Source organism: Schistocerca nitens, chromosome 1 (genome assembly GCF_023898315.1).
Source record: "Schistocerca nitens isolate TAMUIC-IGC-003100 chromosome 1, iqSchNite1.1, whole genome shotgun sequence".
Classification (NCBI taxonomy): Eukaryota; Metazoa; Arthropoda; class Insecta; order Orthoptera; family Acrididae; genus Schistocerca; species Schistocerca nitens.
Window position 1 is genome coordinate 385,569,514 of NC_064614.1, and position 15,665 is coordinate 385,585,178.

Genomic DNA, 15,665 nt, shown 5'->3' on the forward strand with positions numbered 1-15,665 from the left:
AAGCTGAAGCAGGTACATTGGATAAGGGTAATACCATTCCAGAGATGTTAGTAACAGATTGCAAGTTATACACAGATACAGTAGAAAAGGCTATTCAGAAAAAAGAAAATGAATTAGTGAACAAGGTAAACATTAACCTACAAGCCATGGAAAATAGGCTCCACAATATTTTAGAAGAAAATGTTACCAGATCTCAAAATATGCATGTAAATAATACACAGGCTACTGTGGACAAACCATAACCTGTTGGTATTTATCCACAAATTGTCATGAGTCCCACAGTAGATACCAGTGAAAGTTGTACAGTGAAAATGTAAACATACCCACAACTCCAATACCTGAGCAATTACCAACCAGAATTACAGGTAACTATAATAACAAAATAAATATGACTGAAAATGCCATGTGTCTATCAACTATTTTTGCAGATGATGGTTTGCTACAGTTTCCTACATTCACTACCGAAGGTAAAAGAATGAATTCAGTGGTATTTATCAGTGATTTTCATCATGTATTTCCATGTAACTTGACAGAAGCACAAAAAATCTGATTTGTCATGGGATGTACGCAAGGTGTCAATATTTTATGGGCAACTGAAGTGGCTGAATGTTGCCTGAGTTATATCCAATATGAACAAGCTTTCCTCAACAAATAATGGTCTGAGGCAGTGCAAGAAAGAACCAGACATGAGGTTTTCAACACCACACCATTCAACAGCAAATACGGAAGTTTACGTGATACTTTGAAAAATACCTGAACAAGACACGCTACTGGATGAACCCAGTATCACAGGTAGACGTGTTAAAAATTTTGAAAAGTTGTTTACCATCACACATTAGAGAAAAATTAGTCACAATGCCAGAGCATGACACTGAAAACTTTCTGTCAGTCTATCAACTTAATCTATGAGGAAAGCCCTGTACCCAGTAGAGCAACAGAAAATCAGGTACAATAACAACATAGTTATGTAAATCAGTCAGTAAAACATGATCTAAACACATAGCAAGGCTGGTACACACAACAGTAAAGTGACATACTCAGAGGTAATGAGTACGGTAACAGGAATGGAAAAAGCAAAGATTTAAAAGACATATTCAAAACAAAAGGAGTAATTTCAATGCACGAGCGAATTACAATCTTCCATCACAAGACCTTATGCCAAACATGAACAGAAACAGTCAGCTGCAGCAGTGGCTGATGTGTGGTACCAATGACATGCCTTATGCTGTACTGCAGAAGACCTTTGGGCAGCAAAATAACGGCATAGCAGCTAATGTCACAAATTGGCGAAGTATCTGCACAGTGCAACTAACTGAAATTACTCCAGGTAATGAATTAAGTTACACTTCGCCATTGGAAAACAGCAATCGGTTGTACCTAAGCCCCAGGCTATTGACCTCTCTGCTAGTGGGGGCAAAGCAAAACTACAAACCTGTTTTGTAAGGTTTGACAAACAAAGTGGTATCAAGGATGATCTCTATCAGCATGAGTTAGATACAACAAATAATATCCAGGAAGAACAAGTACAAGCAATCATTAAGGTGAAAGTGTTTAATATTGACACACAGCTAATTTTAGATACAGGTTCAACTACCAACCTAATGTGAAATGCATTTTTCTGAGAATTGAAGAAGGGGGGTAAATTCCAAGCTGCAAACTGCAGATACAGGTTCAACTACAAACCTAATGTGAAATGCATTTTTCTGAGAATTGAAGAAGGGGGTAAATTCCAAACTGCAAACTGCTACAGGCAGTAAGACTAAATTGGTTAAATATCAGGCACTTATTCCACTACGAATTGAACATTTTACAGTGAAGTGCAATTTTCTTTTAAGTGACGAACTTATAGTTAAGTGTCTTTTGGTAAATGCCACTTTTATGTAAAGGATCAGATTTTTTCTATTGATTTAGCCAAAACACCTGATGAAAGTAACAAAAACAAACCAGAGTCAAATGTAATAGTACAATATACCTTCCCAACTGTATATTTCATAAACAAATTTGATACCCTATTATAGTCCTGTATTACCAGTAAGCAAACCAGTTGGGTCCGTAAGATTAGTTCTCAATGCTAGAGGTCTCAATAAGGTTTTAGTACCAGTATTCATAAGACCAGACAACTTGGACAAACAACTCCTAAAGTTTTACAATACAAAATGTTTCAGCACACTTGGTCTCAACATGTCCTACTGGAAAATTAAGCTACATGACAAAAGTAAAAAATATGCAGCATATGTTTGTGGTGGCAGAAGTTACAAATTCCGTGTTTTACCTTTTGGACTGAACATTAGCACAGGCATGTTTATATCTGCATGGGACAAGGTTTTAGGATCAGAATTACTTAGCAAAGTCACTGTTTATGTAGCTGACATGCTAATAGCCATACCCACTTGGTTAGAACATATCAAGCTGATTGAACAGGTACTTCAATGAGTTGCAGATTATGAAGTAACAGCCAATTTAAAAAAGTCTAGTTTTGGTAGGAAGCAAGTCAGATTTTTAGGACATGTTCAGTCAGAACAAGGTATATTACCTGATGCCATATACAATTGTCCAGCTCCAAGGAATAAAAAACAACTGAAAGCTTTTTTATGACTGGCATCCTTTTTTCATAAATTCATACCACAACATCGGATGAACAGTGATTCATTACTCAACTTGTTACGAAAAAATAGGCCTTGGTTATGAGATGATAAGTGTCAGGGGGACTTTAATAACACTAAGCAGGCATTAGTCAATGAAAAATTGTTGGCCACCCTGACATGTCCAAGGATTTTTGTCTATGCATAGATGCCTCATCTCAGGGGCTGGGGGCATGCTTGTTCCACATGCAAGAAGAAGAAGGTGAATAAGTACCCAAGGTCATCAGTTTTGCTAGTTGCACATTATCCTAAGCAGAAAGATCTTACTCCATATCAGAATTGGGAAGTTTAGCTGTAATATGGGTATTTAAAAAGTTTGAATATTTTTTGAGGCAAGAATACCAAAGCTTACTGTCACTGTCATTTCTTTTAATATGCAAACTATTGCAACATAGATTAGCTAGGTGGTTTCTATATTTACAATAATTCAATCTCAAGTCATTTATATTAAAGGAAGTCAAAATGTTATTGCAGATACCTTGTCTAGGTTACAACAAGGTGCAACCAAATAGGAATGCGATATGTATGTTTACCTAATTTACATACAAAGTAAATGGAAATACTAAGCAATTGCATCTACTATCTAAGAACTAAGGAACCTTTTGACATATGTACACAGAGATTTAATTAAATAATAAGCTATATACAACACATTTACAAGCAAAAGGAAGCATTATGGAAAAATGTATGAGATGTATAAGCTAAGGACAAATGACAAAATACTGTTAAAAATGTCAAATAATTTTCTTTGCAAGGTAAATGATCATAATGGGTAACATGAATTTAAACAAGAATGGAAATATCTGTAGACAGATGTAATGACCACTGAGCTACGTAATGCAATTAGTTTTAAGTTAAGTTCTTGTCTTTCAGCGAGCAGTGCCTCATCATGGCACTGAAGAAGAGAATTACATCAAGAGCAGCAGGCACCAAATAAAGAAATGGGCCACACTTTGAGTAAACAATTTAGTTATAAGGATATTTATACAAAAGTCATACAAAGGTTCTGTCACTGACATTTAACTTGTGGGATTATGTTATTAAAAAGTCCATTAAGATTCAAGAGAACTGCTTATCAGTTCTGATAGTGGCTACATCCTTAATAATGTCTGGCAGCCTACAATCAGTCTGATTAAAAAGAAGAAGGAGATATTCCACAACTAACTGACTTTGCGGGCAGATGGAGAAACAGCCAAAATGTGTGCAGCATATGTCCCTCAGCATGAAACTCAAACAGTGCAGCATTTTGGCAGGAGGGGGATGGGAGACAAAACTGGATGAGCACCTGTAAATGGATGCGGACTGCACACAGAGTGTCCTGTTGGATGGAGGGGGAGGAGGGGGGGGGCAGGAGATATAAGCTCAATGCCAGCTCCTAGCAAATCACTTCATCAGTGCAGCTGATGATGGCAACATGGCTGCTTGCTGGAATATAGTGTCCACTCCAATTGAAATGATCAGTGTTCATATCCCTCTCATGTATCATAGTATATAATACTCACATTAAATTCATGACACATTCCAACAGACTCAAAATCATAAATCTAAAAACCTAATTTATTCTTATATTTTACAATAAATAGAACTAATATATAAAAATGACATAATATTTATTTCAAATTTAATTTCAAATTGTAAATGTATTTTAAAATTTGTCATTACTCATATTTATATAATTTACTCAGAAAACTTTTTTAAAAGAAGTGTGTAATTGTGAAAGAAATGCTATGGACATCTATGATCTGTGAGATGCAATTTAATGTGTTTTTGCAGTTGCTGGTTTTTGTGTAACAGTGATTATGGAGCAATGTGTAGGTAGTTGTTGAAAGATGTCTGTTAATAGAAGTTAGAACCCTGAAATGGTGTAAGTAGAAGTTGGTGTGTTATGGTGTGAGATGCTCTGCAGTATCTGTCATGAAATATGGTGTTAAAGAAAGGAAACCGAATTGTGAAATTATACCACAATATGAAATGCTAAAAATAAAAGGAAGAATAAAATGTTATCATGCAAGCATATCCAAATTGTCAATTAGAGACCCTGTAATACTTCCAGATGACATAATAATTATTTACAGAGTGCCACATGTATTAAATGAGTCACATTTTCAATGAAGATCAACAAGAACCAGATAAGTAAGTACATTTGTTTGGGTTGTTTTAATGTTATTTTGAATTTCCTTCTCATTTAAAACTGAGGAACTATAATACCTGAAGAAGTTTAAGAGAGCAACTGATAACTTTTAATAGCAACAGAGCAGGGTTACATTGTAATCTGGAGGCCTGTCTAGTAGAAGAAGAGAATTCGTATATTGTTGTTCATTTATGTTTTACATATCGACAACAAGGAAATATATATGAATTTATATGGAAAGCAATGCAAATGTTGAAATTATGGATGGATTGATACCCATATAACAATTAGAAATGGTGGATGATAATTATGCTGAAAAATAAAGATACTGGCCCAACCAAGATAAGTAGAAAATATTTATTTTTAAATCTAGCATTTTTATTAAAGTGTATGTGCTACAAAAGTGTGGCTTAATGACAATAACTGAACAAAAATCTTAAGCGGAAATTGATGGGTGTGAGAATCTATTAGTTTTGGGAGACTATAATGAAACAAGCAAAAGAAGTAACATCAAACAATGGGATATCCTGGATGGAATAATGACAATATTATGAAAAGGAAAGACTGTTACTCACCAGATATTGGAGATGTTGAGTCACAGTCAGACACAACAAAAAGACTACTAAACATTTAAGCTTTCACCCAGAAGGCCCTCTTCTGAAATAGACAACATACACATTCATGCAATCACAGCTCACACACACATGACCACTGTCTCTGGCTTCTGAGTCCTAACTGTGAGAAACTACACATGCTGGGAGAAGTAATTTGGGTGAGGGGCTAGCTGGGATGTGGAGGGGCAGGGAGAGCAGAATATGGGTGGGAGACAGTGTATGTCTGTTTATGGGAGCATACAGTGATGAGGTGGAGTGAGGGTAGGGCAGGTAGGGACAATCAAGAGGTATAGATGGTGAGGGGAGGGGGCGAGAGGGAGGGAGGCAGAAAAGGAGGGAAGTAAAAAGACTGTGGATGCACTGTGAGATAGAAGGCTGTGGAGTGGGAATGGGGAAGGAGGTAGGTGGGCGAAGGACAATGCCTACCGAAGGCTGAGGCCAGGAGTGTTATGTGAACATTGGATATATTACAGGAAGAGTTCCCACCTGCACAGTTCAGGAAAACTGGTGTTGGTAGGAAGACTCCAGATGGCACAGGCTAGGAGGTAGCCATTAAAATGAAAAATGTTGTGTTGGGGAGCATGCTTAGCAACAGGCAGGTCCAACTGTTCTTTGCTCACAGATTGTCAATGGTCATTTATACAGACAAACAGCTTGTTGGTTGTTATGCCCACATAGAATGAAGCACACTAGTTACAGCTTAGCTTGTATATCACATAACAGGTATCACAGGTAGTCCTGCCTTTGATAGGATAGGTGATGCTTGTGACCAGATTGGAGCAGCAGGTGGTGGGAGGACGTATTGGACAGGTCTTGCATCTAGGTCTACTACAGGGATATGAGCCAAGAGGCAGGGATTGTGCAGGGATGGACAAGGACATTGCGTAGATTTGGTGCATGGTGGAATACCAGTGTCAGAGGGGTGGGGAGGATAGTGGGTAGGATGTTCTTCATTTCAGGGCACAACGAAAGGTAGTCAAAATCCTGGTGGAGAATGTGATTCAGTTGTTCCAGTCCTGGATGGTACTGAGTCATGAGGGGAATGCTCCTCTGTGCCAGACAGTGGAATTTTGGGAAGTCATGGCTGACTGGAGAGATAAGGCATGGGAGATCTATTTCTGTGTAAGGTTAGGAGGGGAATTACAGTCTGTGAAGGGCTCAGTGAGATCCTTGGTAACACACCCACACTATTTTTACTTTCTTCTCCTCTCCCACTGTCTCTACCTCTTGACTGTACCTATCTGCCCTACCCTCTCTTGACCTCATCCCTGCATGTTCTCACATATAGCATTACATTGTCCCTCACCTGTACCTTGCTTGCTTTTCCTTCACCTCCCCACCCCAGCTATCCCCATATCTCTCAGATTGCTTCTCCCATTTTGCACAAAACAATATGTTTGAAGCAGTAGAATCAAGAGATGCAGATTTGAAAAGTTTGTTGTTGGGGCTACATCAAGAAAAGTTGACTGCTCTGAAAACAGTATGATAATTGCTTAAACACTCTAAACAAAAAATGGCAATTTTTTTATTTCACAGTGAAGTTAATGAAACAATATAAGCCTTTGCTTTGAAAAATAACTTTATTTCTGCTGAAAGTAAAAGTGTTTTTGAACTATTAGCAACTGAAACACGGGAGATTTTGACAAAAGGAACATCAATAGTTGCCAGTAGTGAAGTAAAAATTCATGTTGGCAGTGTTGTTGTTGTGGTCTTCAGTATGAAGACTGGTTAGATGGAGCTCTCCATGCTACTCTAACTTGTGCTAGCCTCTTCATCTCCGAATAACTACTGCAACCTAAATATTTCTGAGTCTGTTTACTTTATTCACCTCTTGGTCTCCCTCTATGATTTTTACCACCCACACTTCTATTCTCTTTTTGTCTAAATTGTTTATTGTCCATATTTCACACTTCTGTAAATGGCTACACTCCATATCAGTACCTCCAAAAAGACTTCCTTAAACTTAAATCTATATTTGATGTTAACCATTTCTCTTCTTCAGAAACGCTTTTCTTGCCATTGCCAGTCTACTTTTTATATCCTCTCTACTTCAGCCATCATTAGCTATTTTGATGCCCAAATAGCAAAACTCATCTACTACTTTAAGTGTCTTGTTTCCTAATCTAATTCCCTTAGCATAATCTACAATTTAATGACATTCCATTATCCTTGTTTTGCTTTTGTTGATGTTCATCCTATAAAGTATCTATTTAGCTCTATTCAAAAAGATGTTAACAAAACCAGCCCTTCATTAATTCGAAAGTAATTAACAGCTTTGTCAAAAGTATTGTTTAGTAACTAAATTTGTTAATGTCATGATTTGAACAAATAATTTGGCATGACCCTCATAGTAGAAGAAACAGCTAAAAAGAACCAATTTTTCGGTGTAGTCAATTAATTTAATGAAATAAGTTTTAATTGTAATTTCTGTAAATTAAACTTCAGACTATGTGTAGTTACAGCACCTATTATTGTGATGATATATCAGGGCCCGATTTTTGTTCACAAGACAGTCAGTCCGCAGCCGAGTTTCTGGCAAGTAATCTGTGCTGGTTAGAATAGCAACACTGCTTCAAATTAACTGTGGAATAAGTGTTAACCAATTAAGCCATGTGTAAAAACAGTGACAGTGTCTTCTCCATACATACCTGATTATTCTTCAAGAACTGTGAACTTTGTGGTTAGGTTTTACTGCTTGTAGATGTTCAATAAGAAACTATTGTAGCAGTATGTGAAGTTTCACCTACTAACTATTAATGAGGCTTATCGAAGGTTACATAATAGTGCACTGGCCATATAACTGTTTAATATTGGTGGTTGTGCAAAGTGAAAATTTAAGTACTGTGAAACCCAACTGTGCACCTGTCAGCTACATGATTTACAGTAGAGTGTGTCGGAATCCACCACCCATTTTTCAGCCAGTGTAGCAATGCAGTACATTGACACTGAGGACAGCAAATGAAATAAAAAGCAAGAGGAACCATCACATGTGGTGCCCTTGCAGGTGAGTATTATTGTATGTAACCTCAGTAAAACAAGGCCTCGATAACTTTGAAAAGTGAAGTGAAGAGTGGTTTACTGTGCAGCGGTGCAATTGCAAATCAGCACTGCAGTTTGATAATGATGAAGGTGCAGCAGCCAGTCAGCAAGAGGACAACCACAACAGCCACAGCAGCAGCAGCAGCAGAGCAGCAGCAGAAGAAGAGTGAATGAGAATAAGGTAATTTCATAGAAAAAGCTGTTTTGTATTAAGTGATACATAATGAGTGACTTTAACGAACAAGACAGTGTTACTGAGAACAATGCTGTAGAGGTTAAGTTTTTAAGTGAACAGAAAGACATAAGTGTGACTGGTTCTGTAGCTGATTATAAATCAAACAAGAGTGTAACTTTGAAGGATGGGGATGAAATTCCAATTGTAAAGAGCAAAATGGACAAAAACAGTACTGAAGTGGATGTTGTCATTAAGGTTAAGGAAGAAGAATCGAATAGCGAAAGTCAACAAAGATAGGAGGTTATGGCAGGCAGAAATGTGGAAGCGATGTTAAGGCAAATGATGAGTAATACGGAAAGTAGTATGAATAGGATAGAAGCTATTATCAATAGGATGGCAAGTAGTGTGGATACGTGGGAAAGTAGTATGAAGAAAGTAGTACCTAATACTGATGAGAAATTAACATTGAGTAGTAAATGTGTAGAAGAGAGAGAGAGAAACTTTGTGATGACAATAGTAGGAAGGTGGAGGTTTTTGGGAAATGATGTGCTGAAGATAGAGTTAAACTTGAGAACCAAATCGATCACATTAAAAATGATTCAGAAACTGAAATAGAAGAAAGTGTGCAGTAGTGGTAGAGGAAAAACTCGTAAAAGTAAATGAAAATGTAGATTGAAAGTTGACTGAAATAGAATCTAAAGCATAGCATAAGTGAAAGTGTGTCTGATTCTGACTGTAAGAGTAATGATCATAGATATGATGAATCCTTTAGTGATGAAAATGAGGTATTTGAATTTATTATTGATAATGATGGCCAAGTTTTAAGTAAAGAGAGAATAAAGGAGGATAATATTAGGCCTAAGGAAGAGTTAGAGTTTGTGAGGGGTAATGAGGAAGAGGACCCTGCTATTTGTTATTTACTGTGTCTGATAATCAATTTGGTAAGCAGTGTGATAGTTTTCTCAGGGAAAAGATTAATGAGGATTTGTTGTATGAAGAAGATCACTTGGTAAGCAAAAAGGAAGTGTGTCACCCTGTAAAAATAGCAAGTGTACAAAGTATATATGTTAAGTGTTTACTGGACAGTGGTGGTGATATGAATGGTATTTCACAGGCAATTTTTGAATCTATTAAGAACACAGAGGGTATAGTAGTAATACACGTTTCTGGAATAAGAATTATTGGTGCTCCTGGTAAGATGTCATTGAGTGTGACATGAGAGGTACTATTAAATGTAGAATTGGCAGGACAGCCATTGAAATACAGTTTGTTGGTGATTCAAAATCTCAGCATTGATGTAATATTTGGCACTAATTCCTTGTGCAGTTAGCAAGTAGGGGGTTCAACAGTCTGTGTTGAATTCATTATGTGGCGTTAATGCTTACCCCAGCTGTTTTTCTCATTCTTCATGTTTCCTGAACACTCAAACTCTTCTCCTATCCTATCTGTAGTTTATAAGTAAATCAGAAACACCATCTTTAACTTTCATGTAATTTTGTACAGTAGCATACTTTAGGGTAGAAATATGGTAGAAAACGTTTCTCTAGTGTTACCTGTGTGCATGTATAGATTATATTGTGTTAGTTATAAGTAATGCAATCATAAGAGGATGGAGGAAAGTAAATTGATACCATGATTAAAGAATTTCTGTAAGTCAAAGAGGTAAGGTAAACTGAAAATGAAAGGTGTCAGCACATGTGGAGGATAATGAACATCTGAAGTAATGAACACACGTGTGAAATTAGAATAATTTGGTGAAGCAGCAGAGACAATGTGCAGTAAAAACCATCTTAAATACTAGATATGAATATTAATTGTGGTATAATAGAAGTGTTTGTGTTCAGTGTAGTCAGGATATTGAGATAACTATCTGCCTATAGAAGTGGGTGATGGTACAGCCTTTTGTAACATTAGGAAATTACAACTTCAAGCATAGTTGCCTGGAGTAATGTGTGTGGAAAGAGTAAGCAAGGTTTGTATGTATATTCTAACACTTTCAACGACAAGAAGAGATGTGGAGCTGGATTGCCAACTTCACAGCTCTCTCACATCAGTTGACTTACTAGGTATGCACAGCTGATTTTCTTCTCTGCGTAGTCAGCTACGTCGATCTCCAAAAACTTCTTCTCCAAAGAATAAAGCTGGTTAAGGGAATTTGTCAGACTCTCTCTCTACTCATGAAATAAGTGGATACTCACAGAATACTTTTAGTTTAGTCTTGGTATATTTCAACATCCACAAAGAACAAATTCACCATTTCTCCCATAAATATTCAAAAGTTTGCAAGTCAACCAATTCATCTTGCATTAGACTTGATTAAATACATTTACAATAGTGCTGGTTTAACAACCACATAATTTGTGAACATGTCTTGTGTCGAGCAAGTCCAACACATGAATTACTTAAAAGTCTAACCTCATTTTTCCATTTGCCTTAACAATCATCACAGTCATTAAAAGCACATAATAATGCATAAACACTCCTTGTTCTTCTCTGCACATACACTGAAACTCTATGGATTGTACAGCAGGTACTTGTTGGCCACCGTTCAGCTGCCACATCGACACTTTGCGTGTGATTGTTTTTAGACCTGCAGACACAAACATGCAATGTGCAGTACGTTGGATTCATCTCTTTCACACTTCTATTTAAAATATCATGTGTCTGAGGTGGAAGAAGGTCAAGTGGTCCCCCCCCCTTCCCTGATCAAACATGCGATACTTTATATACAATCATTATGTACATTTATATCACATATAATAACAATTCATGTTTCAATGGTATACCTTGTTCTTTTCATAACTGTGAATACCCTTTTTCTTATTATTTAGCTACTCCTTTTTTTTTTTTTTTTTCATTTTACTTTAATTATAAAACGTGAACATTTCAATCAATGTTGGAGTCCGTTTTCTTATATATAGGAATTGTGAGGACTAAACCTTTAGTTTCCAATCATAAGTTCCAATTGTTCATGACACTTGAATACTTTATTCTTTATTCTAATTCCTTGTACTGTTTTTCATTAGTATGTATTAGTATCATTATTTATAGTAGTTTTTAGTCTTGAGGAACCCTGGGCCAATGAAAGTGTTCTTTTTGACATTTGTAAATTCGCATAAAACATAATAATGCTAGTGATATATATAGAATTCAAACTTACCGGAATAATTCCTATTAAATGTGTGATGTCTGTCATGATACTGTCCTTTTCCCCTAGGATCAGTACCTATACCTTACATATGGGTTGACCCTTTGAGTTCACTTCCTCCTTCTGTTCTGCTAGGTACACCCCTTTATAAAACATTCCTATTCATCAGGCCACTGGTCATCCTAGCTTTATGTAGGTACGCCTGCCCTATATCCTTAGCAAATGCTGGGTACGCTCCCCTTATGCTTTATGAGTAGGCCTCATGGTTCATTGCCCTAGTAAACATCTTTATGTATACTATAATTAAATATTTCCTGGTAAAATAAAAATCTATTTTACACTTCACTCTCACTTCTTAGTACCTCATTTAATACCCTAGAGTCCTCCTCTACTTTTCAACTTCTATAATCTTAGTAGATACTATGTCTACACATATTATTCAACTCATGGTAGATACTATGTCTACCTATTTTGTTCAAGCCCCACTATCCTATTATTTATCAATTTATCCAAGTATTCGCCACACTGACTTTTCTTAAATAAGCATCACAATTTACTCCAACTGGCTTGCATTCTCCTTCATTACTCGCACTTCCTGCTTACGTATACTCGTTGTAAGATCACATAGTTTTTCTATACTTATGTACAAATGCGATATGGAATCTTCATTGTTATATATGAAAAAAAATGTATTCATCTTTCCAGATGTACATAGATCTTCTCCCCTACAACCCTTGGCAGTTCTTACATCCTTCTAATCTGTGACTTCATTGTTTGTGTATATGTATTTCTTTGTGTCTATGTGTAAGTGTGTTTGTGTATTCTGATTCTTTGGCCTTCTTATGTGAAAATAAGTTGCAGGTTATTGGAAACCATGGAGATTAGGAAGGACTTCTGCAATAGAAGTTTATGAATATGGAAAGAGGGAAAAAATTGCTAGATCCTCAAAAGAGGAGTAAGAAAGGAAAATATAGTAATGGTTGCTAAGACTGAAGACAGCCCCAAAGACAGGAAACCCTTCCCACCCTCCTTCCCCACGATTCCTACCTTGCCAGTACTTGAGTGAGAAGCTGGAGGAGGTATGGAGTTAAATCCTCTCCTACAGAATGGACATTCCCACCTTCACCCTTGAGGTCCCCGAAGAAAATCTTAGCAACCCTATGGAAATGGCAAATGGTGAAGAACCAGTCACACTTGTTTGCGAGGGTTGTTTGAAAGGTGTGATGTGTGTTCTGTGTTAGCAATGATGTATCTGTTGGTGTAAATAATGCACTTATTTACTCCACCCACCCCTTTCAAATCAATAAAAACCCTCCCGTCTACATCACATCTCATAAAAGATATAAAATATTCTATACAAAATAGAAAATCCATACACTACAGTCTAATGTTGTTCAATTAGTTACATGATATGACCTTTTTCCACAAATATGATATGCTATTCTGTTCATTTTGTCTAGAGATCACTATTTATCTGTGATTTCCTTAAACTGTTTTTTATTTTGTTGTCATATCCAGTTTTCTCAGTACTAACATTATAGGATAGTTTAAGAATTCAAGGATAGATTACAGAATAGTTTAAGATTTGAAGGGGATTTGGTGCAGGAAAATATTTTGGAAGGAACACCGAAAACAATATGGGATCAGACGGTCGTCACTCCGCCCATTAACATAGAACTTTAACATCCCTGGGGGATATACAACTTTTTGTCCTTTACATTGTACTTTCCTTTTTCTGATCCAGTTATAGGATCCACTAAAAATAATGTCTTGCAATGGATTATTGTTTGTATTCGGTAAGGTCCTTCATATTTTTGGAAGAATTTGTGTGTCTCTTTTTTCAGGGCAGAGCTGTGAAGATGCTGTTTTACAAGGACTAGGTCATCAACCTTGTACTGTTGTTCTACAGCTCTTTCGTTATGCTTACTCACTCTTTGTTGTGCCTTTTCAACTAAATTTTTGGAAACTATTTCCTGATTAATTTCGTAATCAACAATACGTTGTTCAGGCCAATTAAAACATTTAATAAGAGGTTCTGCTACAAAGGGTTTGTCTATTACTTCTAAAGGTGTTAATCCAGTTCATAGATGTGGTAATTCATTTAAAATTAAGTTCAAAGTCTTTAATTTTCATTGCCCCTAAAGTATGTTTTTCATGGCAGTAGGTGCGGCATAATTTCCCAATCTCTTTCATAACTCTTTCAAACGGATTCGAGGACAGGTTATAGTTGGATATTAATACTTGATGAATGTCTTCCCAAGCTAGAAATTCTTTAAATTCATTACTGACAAATTGTGGTGCATTATCTGTGAGAAATCATTTTGGTTTTCCTACCTCCAGAAAGTATTGTTGCAAACAGTATATAACTCTCTGTGTAATTGCTCTTTTGATAGAATATAACTTCACATATTTTGACCAGCACTCTATGATGACCAAAATGTATGATACTCCTCCCTTTCCTTTTGGAACTGGACCAAAAAAATCTGCTGCTGTAAGATCATGTAACGACTTAGGAATAATTGGATATATTTTGTATTTAACATGAGTGTTACCCTGTTTCACCTTCTGACAGATTTCACAGGTCCTAATTAAAGATGATACTTTATGTCCTAGCTTATTAAAATAATAGAACTTATTCATATGAACTATACACTTTTTTATTCTTAAGTGTCCATATCCTGTATGAATATACCACACAATTTCATCTTCCATTAACTTTGGAATGCATATGCACCAACGTTGCAATGTTATACTGTCTCTCCGAAACAAATTATACCTTACAATTATCCACTTTCCTGCTTGATTAGGAGGTAAGGAATTCCTGATACACACAGCAAACATTTCTGTAAAATAAGGATCATGAGGGATGGTTTCTGTTATTTTTTGAGCCATCTCTTGTATCCTGGTATGTGGATATTCTACTGTCAAAAAATTAATTGCAAAAATTATTCCGGGTCCTTCCATACGTTTTAACTCTTCCCTGCCTACTGGTAACCTAGACAAAATGCCCAGTACAATATTCTCAGAACCTTTTACATACTGTATCTTATTCCTGTAGGAACAACATCCATTACATTAATCTGCTATGTAATAACCGATCATTCATTAAAAAAGATAGAGCTTGATGATCTGTATAGACATGGATTTCTGACCCCCATACTAGTGTTTGAAATTTCTGGATATTCCATACAATTGCTAACAGTTCCTTTTCAGTAGCTGTGTAGTTTAATTCATGTTTATTAGGACTACTGCTAGCAAAAGCTATGGATCTGTGATTTACATTATCTAGACCCCACTCTCCTTGGAAAAGTTCTGCTGCTATACCATAATCCGATGCATCAGTTGAAATTTGAAATGGCTCGCCCATACTTGGATGATGTATTACGGGTGATTCTACCAGTGTTCTTTTTATGTTTTCAAATGCATCATTTGCCTCCTGATCCTAAACCCATGGTATTCCCTTTCTTAACAAACGTAAAATTCTTGGGTCGTTCAGTCTTGACCTCATATATACCGTCTTAGTATCCGGCCATTCCTATAAATCCCTTCAGTTGTCTTATGTTTCTAGGGGGTGGACATTCCTTAATAGCTTTTATGCACTCAGGATCAGGTCTAATCCCCTGAACCCCTACAATATGCCCTAAAAACTTAAGCTCTTGTCGCGCAAAGTGTGATTTAGACAATTTCACTGTAATACGTTTTTCTTTAAATTTTTTCGGGGTGTTACTCAAGGTTAGACAATGTTCTTCCCAGGTAGCTGAGATTATGAGGATATCATCTACATATATTATTACATCCTTCAATAAATCTCTTCCTAATACCTAATTCAGAACACGTACAAATATGAATACTGAAATATTTAGTCCGAACGGTAACACATTGAAATGATATGTTTTACCATCAAACAGAAACGCTG